The sequence below is a fragment of the Sorex fumeus genome, unplaced genomic scaffold (genome assembly GCF_029834395.1).
Source record: "Sorex fumeus unplaced genomic scaffold, SorFum_2.1 ptg000072l, whole genome shotgun sequence".
Classification (NCBI taxonomy): Eukaryota; Metazoa; Chordata; class Mammalia; order Eulipotyphla; family Soricidae; genus Sorex; species Sorex fumeus.
The window spans coordinates 40,267,428-40,280,412 of NW_026606129.1; the positions used below are offsets into that span (position 1 = coordinate 40,267,428).

Below are 12,985 nucleotides of genomic sequence, written 5' to 3' on the forward strand. Positions count from 1 at the left end.
ATTTTCACCAGAAATTTAGTCCCTGGGGGTCATCTCCCTGGTCTTCTGTAATCCCATGTCAGATTGACATCCCTTCCAGAGATCCCACTCCATCTCCATCTGGAATTCATAGCCATTTATGTCTGTGTTGGATGATTAAAGAGAATCTATAAAGCACAAAGAGATGCAAACCATATCTTTTTAAATTTAAATCTTTAAAAAAATAGCTTACTTATTATGGTTTAGGCAGTATGGTCGCACTAATATTAATGGCTATAATTTTCAAGTACAAAGTTACAATGTTCCTCTACCACTGTCTTTATGTCACCTCTAGTCCACTTCTCCCCCAATCTCACTTCTTGATAATCTTGTTTTTGTAATCCAATGCCAGAGTTTGTCAGTTTTCAAACTGTCAAATCCCTTGATTTGTGTCTTTCTCTACCACAGATGAGTGATATCATCCAGTCTCTGTCCCTCTCCCTCTGACTTACTTCTTTTAGCATGATGCCCTCTAGTTCCTTCCATGTTTCAGTGAACTGCAATTTTATCTTTTTTTCCCACTGACTGAACAGTATTCCAATCTGTTCCACACAGTCCTGATCCTTTCATCTTTTGTTGGACATTTGGATTGTTTTGATATCCTAGCTATCCCACCAAGTGCTGCAGTGGACATAGATGAGCATGTATGTTCTCAGATCAATGTTCCTATCTCTTGGGGAAGTGATTATGTCATATGAAAGTCCCATTCTTACTTCTTTCTGAAAATTTTCCATACTGTTTTCCATGGAGACTGACCCAGATGACATTCCCAACAGTGAGGGTACATTATTAACTGCATCCCTACCAATACAGTTTTTTTCTAGTGCTTGGGGTATATGCCATTCTCACTTGTATGAAATGATGTCTTACTCTTATTTTGGTTTGCATTTCCCTGGAAATAACTGGCAATGAACACCTTTTCATTTGCCTACTGATAAGGCATATCTCAAAATATCTGGCATAGTATCCCACTAGTAGGAATGGTTAAAATCCTCCTCCTGTTCATCTATATAATGAACTCCATTTAGCGTCAGTATTATTGAGTGATTCCATATTTCAGATATAAACAACATGGAGATTAAAGACATGTAGAGCCACAGATTTAAAACAAATGCAGAAATGAATATGAACTGCTGGCCTATAGATTTCAAATTTATTTGAAAGCAAACAAATGTCCAGATAGATGTTGATGGAGGTTTGGCACAGAGATTCAGCTGAAATCCAGCCAGAGGGTTGGGTATGTACTCAGGGAAACAAAAACTGGGGTTGCAGGAGACTAAGATAAGATACCTGAGGGGGTAAGGTGGGTGGTATACCAGAAGAGGTATACTAGAGTAGTAGCCCAGGTCCCCTCTGGGGCCCTGAATTGTGAACAGAAGAGAAACATGCCATAGGGTACGAAAAGCAAGTCAGCATGAGGAACAGCAATGGGTAAGAGAAGGTTGCAGAACGGAGGTTATTATGGAGATTGCCCAAGGTCTGCATTTATGTGGGGCAGCTATGGGTTACCCCTGGGAAGGCCCATACTTGGGCAGATAACAATTCCCATCATTCAGGAGTTTGCTGCATTTAAAATTACAAATACATTTTAAATTTTACCCTTTTTGTTATTATATTGTTTGGGATATTTCTTGATAATTTAAAAAATAAAAATGTTTTATAGAAATATGGAAGTGGGGGAAGACTTAGTACAGCAGGTAGACTGCTTGCTTTGCATACAGCCAATCCAAGTCTGCTCCCCAGCATCACGCATGGTCCCCTAGCCCCTTCTAGATGTGATCCTAAGCACAAAGCCAAGAGTAAACCCTGAGCACTGGCAAGTATAGCCCCAAAACAAAACTAAAAAGACCCACCCAAAAAAAGTAGTAGTGATGATCTATTTTGGCATTTTGAGCTAGTAAAATAATTACAAAATACTAAACGTTCCACACCAGGAAATGAGTGATTTTTCACAACAATGAAAATGGGCTCAGGGATTGTAAATAATTTTCTTTCTTGATGAGATCTGCAGGAATTCAAAGTAAGAACGGTCTCTAATGAAAGTAAGCCGGCACACAAATAGCTCCCATCCCTGTAGGGAAGAGAAGTTTCTGAGGTTTATTGGAACCTTCTACAAGAACCAATTCTATTGCAGTCCCATGCGGTATGTCAGGTTTCCTTGTCCAAAGTTTCATGACATAAGAATGACTGTGTCTTGGGAGAAAGATAGCTCCACCAATTTATTACAAGTCAGGGAGTAAGGATCTGGAACAGCCGTGCATTAGGCTGTTCTCCTACCTTCTTCCTCTGGGGCTCTCTGGGAGCAAACTCCGGAAAACCGCACTCCCCAGCCTCATTTGCCAAGAGAATCCCTGCTCAGTTTGGCAATGAGAGCACGAATGTGAGATGGAAGGAGAGATGAGAGCGGTCAGGTTATTTCTTCCCAACTCTCCCACTCCCAGCTGCACCTCCAGGGAACTGCTACTCCTCTGTGCTCAGTTCCAGACACACCTTCTCCCAACTGCCTTCCAGCTCTCGGGGTGATGGTTGTGTGGGTGCAGAAGAGGATTTATTCCTGAGCTCCTGATTCTTCATATATTATATGAAAGTTTGCATACAAAACGCAGATGCTTAAGAAGTTCAGGCTTATTGTGCAGTTTAAATAGGTGGATCTGGTTCTCTCTCCAGTGTCTAGGCCTCTCCTTTCACCCATGTAGGATGTCTCTCATCCTGTCTCTCGATGCCTGGTCCTGATGAGAATGCCCTGGTCCTCTCCTTGCCCATCTGACTGCTTTCCAGTCTATAATGATCTTGTCCCTATATTCTTCTCTATCCAGAGTATACATTTTCCTAGTCTGATATCTGCAGCAGAACCCTGTCACCTGTGTCCCTTGCTGGGACTTGCAGCTCTGTAACCTGTCACTGGACCTTTCTAGGACTGTACCCCAGTAGCTTTCTGTCCCCTTAACTTTCCTTAGTCTCTGGCTACATGAGCATGGTCAGGATCCCTGCTGTCCTACTGTCTGTCTGGACATAGATAAGGAAATAAAGAGAGGTTGCCTGCCTGGGGGCTTTCTTTCTTGTTTCATTTTGTTTTTAAGCCACACCTTGCAGTGCTCAAGACTTATTCCTGGTCCTGCACTTAGGGATCACTTATGGCAGACTTCAGGGGACAATATGGGATAGAGCCAGGGATAGAGCCCATGTCAGCCATGGGCCACATACAAGCCATGTAGGGAAGCATACTACCCACTGTACTCTCTCTCTCTCTCTCTAGCCCCCAAGAAGGCTTCCTTTTATTTGCTGCTATCTCCCACCCCAAATCTATTTCGACTAGATCCCTTTTCAGTGGGTGAGCTTTAAAAGGACCAATTAAATTAACTAGTTCACCCTGGCACCGGTTCCTTCCATTCCCACCCTAACAGCTGCTTCTAATCTCTAGCTTCCCTCTTTTCCACTTGTTCGCTCTTCTGGCTCTTCTCATGCTTTTATCCCCACTCTCCCCATTTTTAATCCTTTAATAAACTACCTGCCAGGGACTCTGCTTTCCTATCTAGACTCTGACTAATATCCCAGTCCTAATGAACCAGTTATCAACTAAGTTCCTAAGCCTCTTACATTAGATAGTCTTCAGTGTCCTTGTCTGCAAAATAGGGAGGAGTTTGGACTGAAGTTTCTAATGCTTTTTAAAAGTTTATGAGTCTCAGGCTGGAGAAATAGTATAGCAGGTAGGGCGTTTTCCTTGCACTCCTTCTTGACTTATTTCCTTCTTGGCTTAATTTTGCATGGCACTATCACTTTTAGTTTCATCCTGGTTGTAGCAAAAGGCAAAATTTATCTTTTTCTATTGCTGGTGGTATCACATTGTGTGTGTGTGTGTGTGTGTGTATGTGTGTGTATCACAGTTTCTTTATATACTCATTGGGTTGACTCCGGATCTTGGAGGTTTCTAAGTCAATGTTATTTTGAGATATTTAGGAGTGATATTGCTTGATCATATGTGGTAGACCTGCTTTTAACGTCTTAGGAAATTTGCACTTTTCAGTGGAGATTGAGCCACTTTCTACCAGCAGTGTTTTGGGGTTCCCTTTACTCCACCCCCCACCAGCACTTGTTTCCAACCTTTTAGGTGTCTGCCATTCTCACAAATGTGAGTTGATATCTCATTGTCATTTTGATTTATGTTTCCTTATAAGTGATACTGAGCACTTTTCATCTATCAGCATTTGAATATTGTTTTGGTAGAAACATCTGTTCAGCTTTTCTGCCTATTTTTTAGTATTGTTTTGGTTTTTGTTGTTGTTGAGTTTTGTGAGCTCTTCCTCTATGTTAGGTGCTAACCTTTGTCAGAATATGGTATGTAGATACTCCCCACTTTTATTAAGATGTCTTTTTATTTTAATGATAATTCTTCTGGCATGCAGATGCTTTTCAGTTTGATACAATTCCATTAGCTTATTTTGGCTTTTACTTCCTTTGCCATTGGAGTTGAATCCCAACGCCATCACTAAAACCAAAAATCATGCAATGTTCTTTCTATGTTTTCTTTAATCTTTTATGGTTTTCATCTAACCATAGTCTTTAATCAACTTGGGATTAACTTTTGTGCATGTTTTCATAGTGTACAGTTTCATTCTTTTGCATATGACCATCCAGATTCCACAGAACTGTTTACTACAGAGATTTTCCTTTGCTGATTTCATGTTCTTGGCTCTTTTTTTCTGTTTGGGATCTCTTTTGGAAGATCTTTTTGAAGGGGCCACACCTGGTGGTGCTTGGGGGCCAAATTGAGTGCCAAAGATCGAATTGGGGTTGGCTACAGGCAAGACAAGCATCTTACCCCCCTCTGTTATAACTCTGGTCAATTGGCTCCTGGTCTGGGCACAACTTCGAGGTGTGCAGTGGGCTGTGAGAGTTCTCCATCTATACAGTGGACAGAGGCTGAAGAGTAACCACCATAAAAGCCACTCTGAGACAGAGATCACTCTTCACCCAGACTATAGGGAGGAAAGGACAGAGAAATTTATTTAAATTTTTAAATGAATTCACTGTCCACATATCTGAGTTTCTTCTAGGCTGTTGATTCTATTCCATTGATTGCTGTGTTTGTTTTCATTCAAATACCATACTACTTGATAGTAGCTAATTTTGTGTACTAGCTTAGAACTAGGGAGAGTGATGCTTCTTTTATTCCTCCTCTTTTCAGGATTACTTTGGCTATCCAGGGTCCTTTATGGTTCCATAGAAATCTCAGTAATATTAGTTTTTTTCTTTAAAGAATGCCATTTTATTTTGATTGGGATTGCAATGAATCTAGATAGTACCTTGAGTAGGATTTCGTTTTACCCATGTTAACTTCCAATTAATGAGCATAGGATGACTTTCCATTTCCTTATATCTTCTTTTATTTCCTCATTGTGCAAGAATTTTTAAGTGTGCAAGAATTTTGTTAAGTTTATTTATTTCTGGGTAATTTTTGGATGTGATTATAAACATAATTACTCTCTTCCTCCTCTGTTTAATTTCTGGCATACATACATAAATATAATGTATTTGTGTATACCCATTTTGCTGCACATTACTTCATTGGTTTATTGGTTCTACTAGATATTAATAACCTGTTTGGGATTTTCTGTAGAGTAAGAAAATCTTGTATCATATGTAAGTTAATTATTAACTTTCTGTAAAGGGGAGTCGCCTGTGTCACTGTGCAGAGGCCTCCAGTGTGGCTCTTGCTATGTCAATACTTCTATCAGGTATCCTGGAGGTCTGGGCACAACTCTGAGATGTGTAGTGGGCTGTGAGAGCTCTCCATCTATACAGTGGACAGAGGCTGAAGAGTAACCACCATAAAAGCCACTATGAAACAGAGATCATTCTTCATCCCAGAGTATAGGGAGGAAAGGACAGAGAAGGAAAAAATTGAGGTGGGAAGAAGAAATTGAGTTGGGAAGCAATGTGGAGCAGGGGTCAAAGGAATCTGAGTACATGGGTGGTGTGAAGGAGTGATACAGCTAAATATCCAGCCACAGAGTCAGCAACACTGAAAACAAGATATCCAAATTTCAATAACCAAACTTAAAACTGTGCCGGTCAAATGGCAGATGGTGGGGATTTGGGGGTAGGGGATTTAGATGGAGGGAACCTGGGAACTCTAGTGGAGGGAAGGAGATACTCACTGATGGTGGGATTGGTGCTAGAACATAGATTGTCCAAAACCCAACTACGAATACCTTGGTAAAGTATGGTGCTTTAATACAGTTTTTAAAAATGTTCTGAGATAACAATAGTGTGGATAGTCTTGTGCATCTGCTTTCTATGTTGGGGAGCTTAGGGTGCTCCCTTCAGAAAGGACCTTGCAGATATAGACTCAGACATTTGTATGTGCTGCCATCTGTATCTTCTCAAATTGGTTTCAAGTCATTTTTCCCAAAACGAGCACTAAGGAAGTTTAAAAATTCACACTTCTCCGTGTGAGCTGGGGTGGTGTCCTGTGTGTCTTACCTTTAGGCATACTGACCTCAACAGAGAACCCATGAAAGAACAGTTTACCTGCACAGTGGGGATGAGCTGGTCTTCAGGAGCTATCACCAGTCCAATCCTGCCAGTATCAGACTCTGGGATTGCATTGGCATGGATGGGGTGAGGAGTGTGTCTGATCACCCACACCCACCCTTTGGCAAGATTGTGAGACCTTAGTAGACTGGAATCTTCTGTTCCAATGAACTGAAATGAAACTCAAGCAATTGAGCTGGATCTTATGACTGTTGCTTAATTAAGGAGAGTGAACCAGATGTGGAGGAGAGGAGGTGAGAACAGGCTTCTCCTAGGCCTTGGGCATTATCCTGAAGTTCAGAGATAAGAGGATGAAGTGATCTACTGTCTGCATCTCCCGCTCAGGAAGCAGACACAGGAGCCTGTGTGGCCACCATCAATGGCCTTCTTGCATCCCATTCCCGAGCCCAGGCACTGCAACTGGCCCCTGTAACTGCATCATGGGCTCATCAGTTCGAGGTTCAGGAATCCATGCTCTTCTGCCCCGTTAGCAGCCTTTAACCAGTGACTGCTGGAGTCAGCACAAGAGGGCTCTGCTCCCGCTGCAGATGAGGTCCCTTGAGAATTGAATGTTGCTAATCTGGAATTCCCCAAAGATAGGAAGTTGCCAAGTGCCCACAGGGACAGCTGACTTGACATGGCCGCCTTTGTTGGTTGCCTGCCTTTGTGTCTCCCTCCATCCTTTCCCTACTGGTATTTTCTTAGGCCACCTCCCAAGTAAAAGACTTGCTCACAAACATGCCTTGAGGTCTGCTTTGTGGGGTTGGTTCCCATTCCTGATTGTGGGGATCCACCAGACTTCCTTCCTTTCCCACGATGCCATGTGCAACTGGTGAGCTACACCTAGACACTGTACAGCATAGGGGCACTGGATTTTGGCGAAAAGCCAAAGTACTTTATGGGGAGGAAACCATATGTGTCATATGCCCTTTAAAATCAAAAGATTCCTAGTGTTCATGATAGCATTTTACAAGCAAGTGATTGGGGGAAGCCAAATAGTGCCAACTTTGCTTTTTTTAAAGTACTCTGTTTAAATTTTACCCAAATGTATTTTATTTTCCTTAGACCTCTAGTGTGGTCTGAGGATCTAGCTCAGAGCACTTTCTTTGAACATTTGAGACCCTGGGTTCAATCTCCAGCACTACAAAATCGTACACTATAGCACTATCCTCCTGTTGTTCATCAATTTGCTAGAGCAAGCCCAAAAATGTCTTCATTATGAGACTTGTTGTTACTGTGTTTGGCATATCGAATAAGTCACGGGTAGCTTGCCAGGCTTTGCTGTGTGGGCGAAATACTCTCAGTAGCTTCCTGGGCTCTCCAAGAGGGGCAGAGAAATCAAACTTGGGTTGGCCGTGTTGGCCATGTACAAGGCAAATGCCCTACCCACTGTGCTATCTATCGCTCCAGCCCACAAAATAGTGAACTAGAAAAAAATAAATATAAGTGACTATCCTAAGAATTTGTTGGTTCAAAGTCTGCATTTCTACTGAAGCCGGTCACTTCTATCCTAAAATTTTACTTTGGAAATTACATTAGCAAATATATGCTATTGAAGATCAATCGCAATCACATTGTTAAAGGTAATATAAAATTCACTAAGAGTTCATAACAGTTCTATTATGTTTTATAATACTTTCTCATGGGTAACTGATAATTAACAAATCATTTGAAGCACACCTGGCTTCGGTGACTGAAGAAAATGCAGTTCACTGGCCTAGATAGAGTTCAACCCCTCATCCTCTATTCAAGGTACTTGGTAGTCTGGGTGCATCCTAAGTGTTCTACTTGCTGTCCACTGGCCACGCTGCTAAGGATCTTTTTTCTGTCTCATTCCCATGTTAATTTCAAGACACCTCCATGCCTTTATCAGTGATTTATTTTCTCTGCCTGGAGTGTACCTCTTACATCATGCTCTAAGACATTGTTCATTCTACATTCCTAAGGAACCAAGGATGACTTCAGTCTCCAGTGATCTCTCTCCTCAAAGTTGCTCTTGCACCTAATTCCATCGAGCTTGACTTAGCAGCTTTGAGGTGCATTTCCTTCACAGGACACTCAGCTTATTTGGTGCTTTGTGTGTGCTCGTCTCTCGTATGACCTCATCTGATGAGCAGCTCTGTGCTGCCTCTCTGCTGTGTTCATCACTTTAAGTGCTGTAGTTTAAAGACCCTGATAATTATCCAGTTAGTGCCAAGAAGATTGCCCATCGGAGCTGCTGAGATCTCCTACAGTTATCTCCAGTGTTTCTACCAATTGCAAGGAAAATTGTAAGGAGGTAAACTAAGCACCTCAGATAGTTTGATAAAGAAGATGGCACCTCCAGATACTTTAACTATTCTTAAAATGAAGGAGGCAAAATTGGTTTTTTATTTCTTAGTTTATGAGAGCCAAAGAAGGTTGATGCAAATCTGTACTACTTACCTATTAGTCCTTGTTCATCAGAAGCAACAAGAACAGGGGAGGAACTTTGGACTCAATGTTAGGAGGCTTCCCAGCTCTGCCTTGACCTGTGGAGTGGCTGCAGGGAATGGGGTAACTCTGGCCTTCCCCTGAAGAACAGCCACTCAAGTGAGATCCAGCCATCAGTTTCCGTTTCTGGTACTATGATGTCTGTCTTGAAGGGAGAGCATCAATTATACTTTTAAGCTGCAGTGGCTAGCACTTATACCATTTACTATTATGACAAAGTATTGAGGGCACTTACAGTCTATTTGATCGTTACTCAGAAGTGCTTCCAACTTGAACTTCTTCCTATGGGAGAACAGGGCTCTCCATCAGAAAATCTTTTTTATGTGATTTTCATGAATGGAAAAACTAGGAAATGTGTGTATGTACACAGTCAATCTTAACAAAATTTTGATACTTTGAACCACTGTCCCATTAACTGTAGGATTCCTGGTTTCTCTTCCTTAGTAGTAACTTGTCCAATAGTCCCTTTCTATCCCTCCCCTCCACTTACCCTACAGATTCCTCTTTGTATTTTCCTACTATAAAGCTTCTCACAGGGATGTTCCCTTGCCACAGTGGGTCTGACCTTAGCACATGTTGATATCAAGTTGCTTGTTTATCAAGTCCACTGGACGAAACTTGCATTCGGAGTTTGTACATTGTACCTAGTGCAGGAAGGAATTTCTACAAAGGAATGCATGGGTGGATGGATAATTAGACAAAAGAAGAGAGATAGAAGTAGTGTGAGAGGATGGGAGACAGGAGGCAGCAAGAATTAACAGACGAGTTCCCCATCAGCATCTTCTTAGTTGCCATCATAAATACAGTTTGATAATGACAGCTAAAGGTAAGTATAATACTAGTAATATTAATGGCATACCAAGAGTTTAAAAAAAGCCATACAGACATTTGAATAAAGTCTAGAGTGCAGCTGAGTATTTATTACTCATGTAATAACATGCACCATGTTAGCATTTATTAGACTTGGCTCTAAGCTAGCAGCAAAACTAAATGAAAGTACCCTATTTGGTGGAAGGTCGATTATAATAAAAATTTATTTAAATAGAGTCATGGTTTATATCTTTTAAGACTCAAGGAAGGTCTCAAATGACCCAGTGGAAAATTATCAAGTACCATCCAACTACTTTAGTTTCTTCCTTTAGAATCTTCACAAAAGCAACTACATAGAACCCTTTCTCTGGTGGGAGAAGAGGAAGGATTTGCTTTTGTGCTCCTTGACATGAGCACATACTGCATTTAACGGCAAGGAAATGTAAATGGTGTGTATTGTTGATATATGGGACAAGTGAGATCAGAGAACAAGTCCCAGCAGCTCCTCAGGCACTGCACAGCTGTCTCAATATCAGCAGTCCCCTCTGACGTTTGATATCATCAATGAATTGAGGTAGATATAAACCCAGCATGTTCTGAAACAGCTGCTATCAAGCATATTAGGAGACTTCTATGGGTTATTTATTTATATAACGAATGAGCAATGTGTTTGGGCTAGGCTGTATATGTGCTGTAAGATAAGATTCACAGAAACTATAGCAGTCTACATTTTACATGCACCATTAATAACATGTTTCATATAAAATGTGCTGCTGTGATCAGTGTCCAAGGTAACACTGTCTGCTTAAAAAGTGGCATGAGCAAATTCAGATGCGAGGGGAAATTTCTTCAGGAATAAAATTCCTTGACGTTTAGTAAGATTGTTCCTCAGCAAACAAGGAAGCAGCCTTGGAATGTTTGGCTGAAAACCCCTTTCGCCTGATCATTTTACTCTTTCAGCAGGCCTGTCAGAGAGGCTGGCCTTTGTGGAGTCCTGTTCTTTTCAAATGTCACTCGAGCACTTGCCTTGCCAAAGCCCTTCCTGCCTGAGATGGAGCTTATGTAAGAACTGAAACTCAGAAGGCCTTCAGGAGCGGTCTAGCCCTGGAGCCCACTCAGCCCAGTATGGTGGGCTGATCTCTCGAGGCTGTGCTCTGGGGATTGACTTCTTCATCTATAAAAGGCAGTGATTTAACCGATGATATGTTTGGAGGTTGCAGTTCATGTCTGTTCATTCACTCAAAAGGGTCCATTGAGCATTTACTATATACCAGACATAGCACTGTTATGGAGAGTTTGGTGATGAACAAAATCAGTCAGGACACCAACACTCTGCCCCTGTGATCTTGGGGTAAAGGAGACACACCTATAGCCACGCAAAAAAAAAAAATCAAAACAGTCAGCAGTGACTTGGTGAGGGCCATGGGCATTGGAGGAACTCAGGGATCTGAAGAAGCTCTTATGAGGGAGATTCTTTCCATCCAGGAGGGAAGCCAGAGGGGGCCTCCCAGAGTGGGAGGATGTGGGTAGGAATTCGGAATGGAGCCCATCACACCATCTTGACCCAGATCCTTATCTCCCTGCATCTTTATTTCCTCATCTCTGAAAGTGGGACGAACATCAGGAACCTTTCATGGTGTTGTAAGTTTGCAGAGAGCATATTTGAAAGTACCCAGCACTGGGCTGGCAAATCACATTTCATTTGGTGTCTAAGAATAGCTTGGAGAGCAGAGCTGTGCTGTTTTATGAAGAGCTTTCCAGCTCCTGTAAAGGACGGAAAACAGTGTCCAGGCCTCTTTGTCCCTGGCTTCACGCTCTGTCCTCCAGGGTACCTGACCTCCCTTAACACATAAACCACGTTCAAAGCCCTTGACATGGAAAGTCCAGCTATGACCTTGTTGCATGATTAAAAATACAGAGTCCAGATCTGGGTACCTGGTCGGAGGTTAGATATTCCTGGCCTTCTTCCTTGTTATACATCCATGGAGAAAGGAGTTCACTCACAGCCAAGTTGGGGAAGACAGTCACCATCTGCCCCTGGGTTTCTCTATATGCCCCTACATAGGAGTTGTCTCTGCTTCACAGCCTATATAGTCTGGAAACTGTGGATCCTCACTCCCCATGTCTTTAGGGCTACTTATATATGCTCAGACAACTGCTTCTCGAGATAACGTGAGGTTCACTCCTTCAGAACTCCTCAAGGACCGAGGATTACTCCTTTAATCTTAGAAAAGCAAACAGGAGGACATAAATAGTCCGTCGATTGTTTAAAATTAAAATGGCCAACAATAATAAGTAATTGCAACAATAGCTTGAGGTCAGGGTCTTAATTTATTGGAGACCATTCAAGAATTTGAAACTTTTCACTAAGTTCATTTTTCACATCTTGTTTGGATCCTTAGTGCTCTGGCTTCCAGCAGCAAGGCGCTCCAATGCTTTGGTGCACGTGTTATTCTTGTTGCTGTGCCAGGCATGCAGGGAAGTAAGGTCCTCACTTCACGGATGGGTAATGATGATTCCTCCCTTAAAAATTCGCATTTCAAAGTATGATGGCCTACTGAGATTTGGGGCAATTCTCTTCTCTTCCACGCTGTATTAACTCTATTAATGGTTACAAACTACAACAAACATGTGTGGGCTGGTTAAAGCAGAAGAGGAATCTTGGGAAGGAGACAGGCTAACTCTGAGAATGGACATGAAATGGGGGGAGGTTTTCTCCAGAGCAGGAAGTCATTTCTGGGCTCCCAGCTCCCTGCAGCCATCTTGAATAGTTCCAGAAGACTGTGGTGTGTTTGTTGCCACAGAAAGAATAGATGGATGGATGGATGGATGGATGGATGGATGGATGGATGGTTGGATGGATGGATAATAGATGATAGATTGACAGTGAGCAGACAATGGGTGGAAAAGAGAAAGTAAGAAAGGAAAAAGAGGGAGAGAAGGGAGGAAGGAAGGGAGGAAAGAAGGGATGAAGGGAGAAAGGGAGGGAGGGAGGGAAGGAGGAAGGAAGGGATGAAGGGAGAAAGGGAGGGAGGGAGGAAGGGAGGAAGGAAGGAAGGAAGGAAGGAAGGAAGGAAGGAAGGAAGGAAGGTTGCAACTCATTCTTTCTCCCAATCTGGCACTTTATCCTATCCTTCTCTGTATCTTTTCT

The 12,985-nt window shown here is 42.2% G+C and overlaps 1 protein-coding gene across 1 annotated transcript in view; it reads left to right on the top strand.

Moving 5' to 3' along the window:
* Positions 1-12,985, top strand: part of ITGA9 (integrin subunit alpha 9) — a 329,418-nt gene that overhangs the window by 188,020 nt on the left and 128,413 nt on the right. The window lies entirely within an intron of this gene.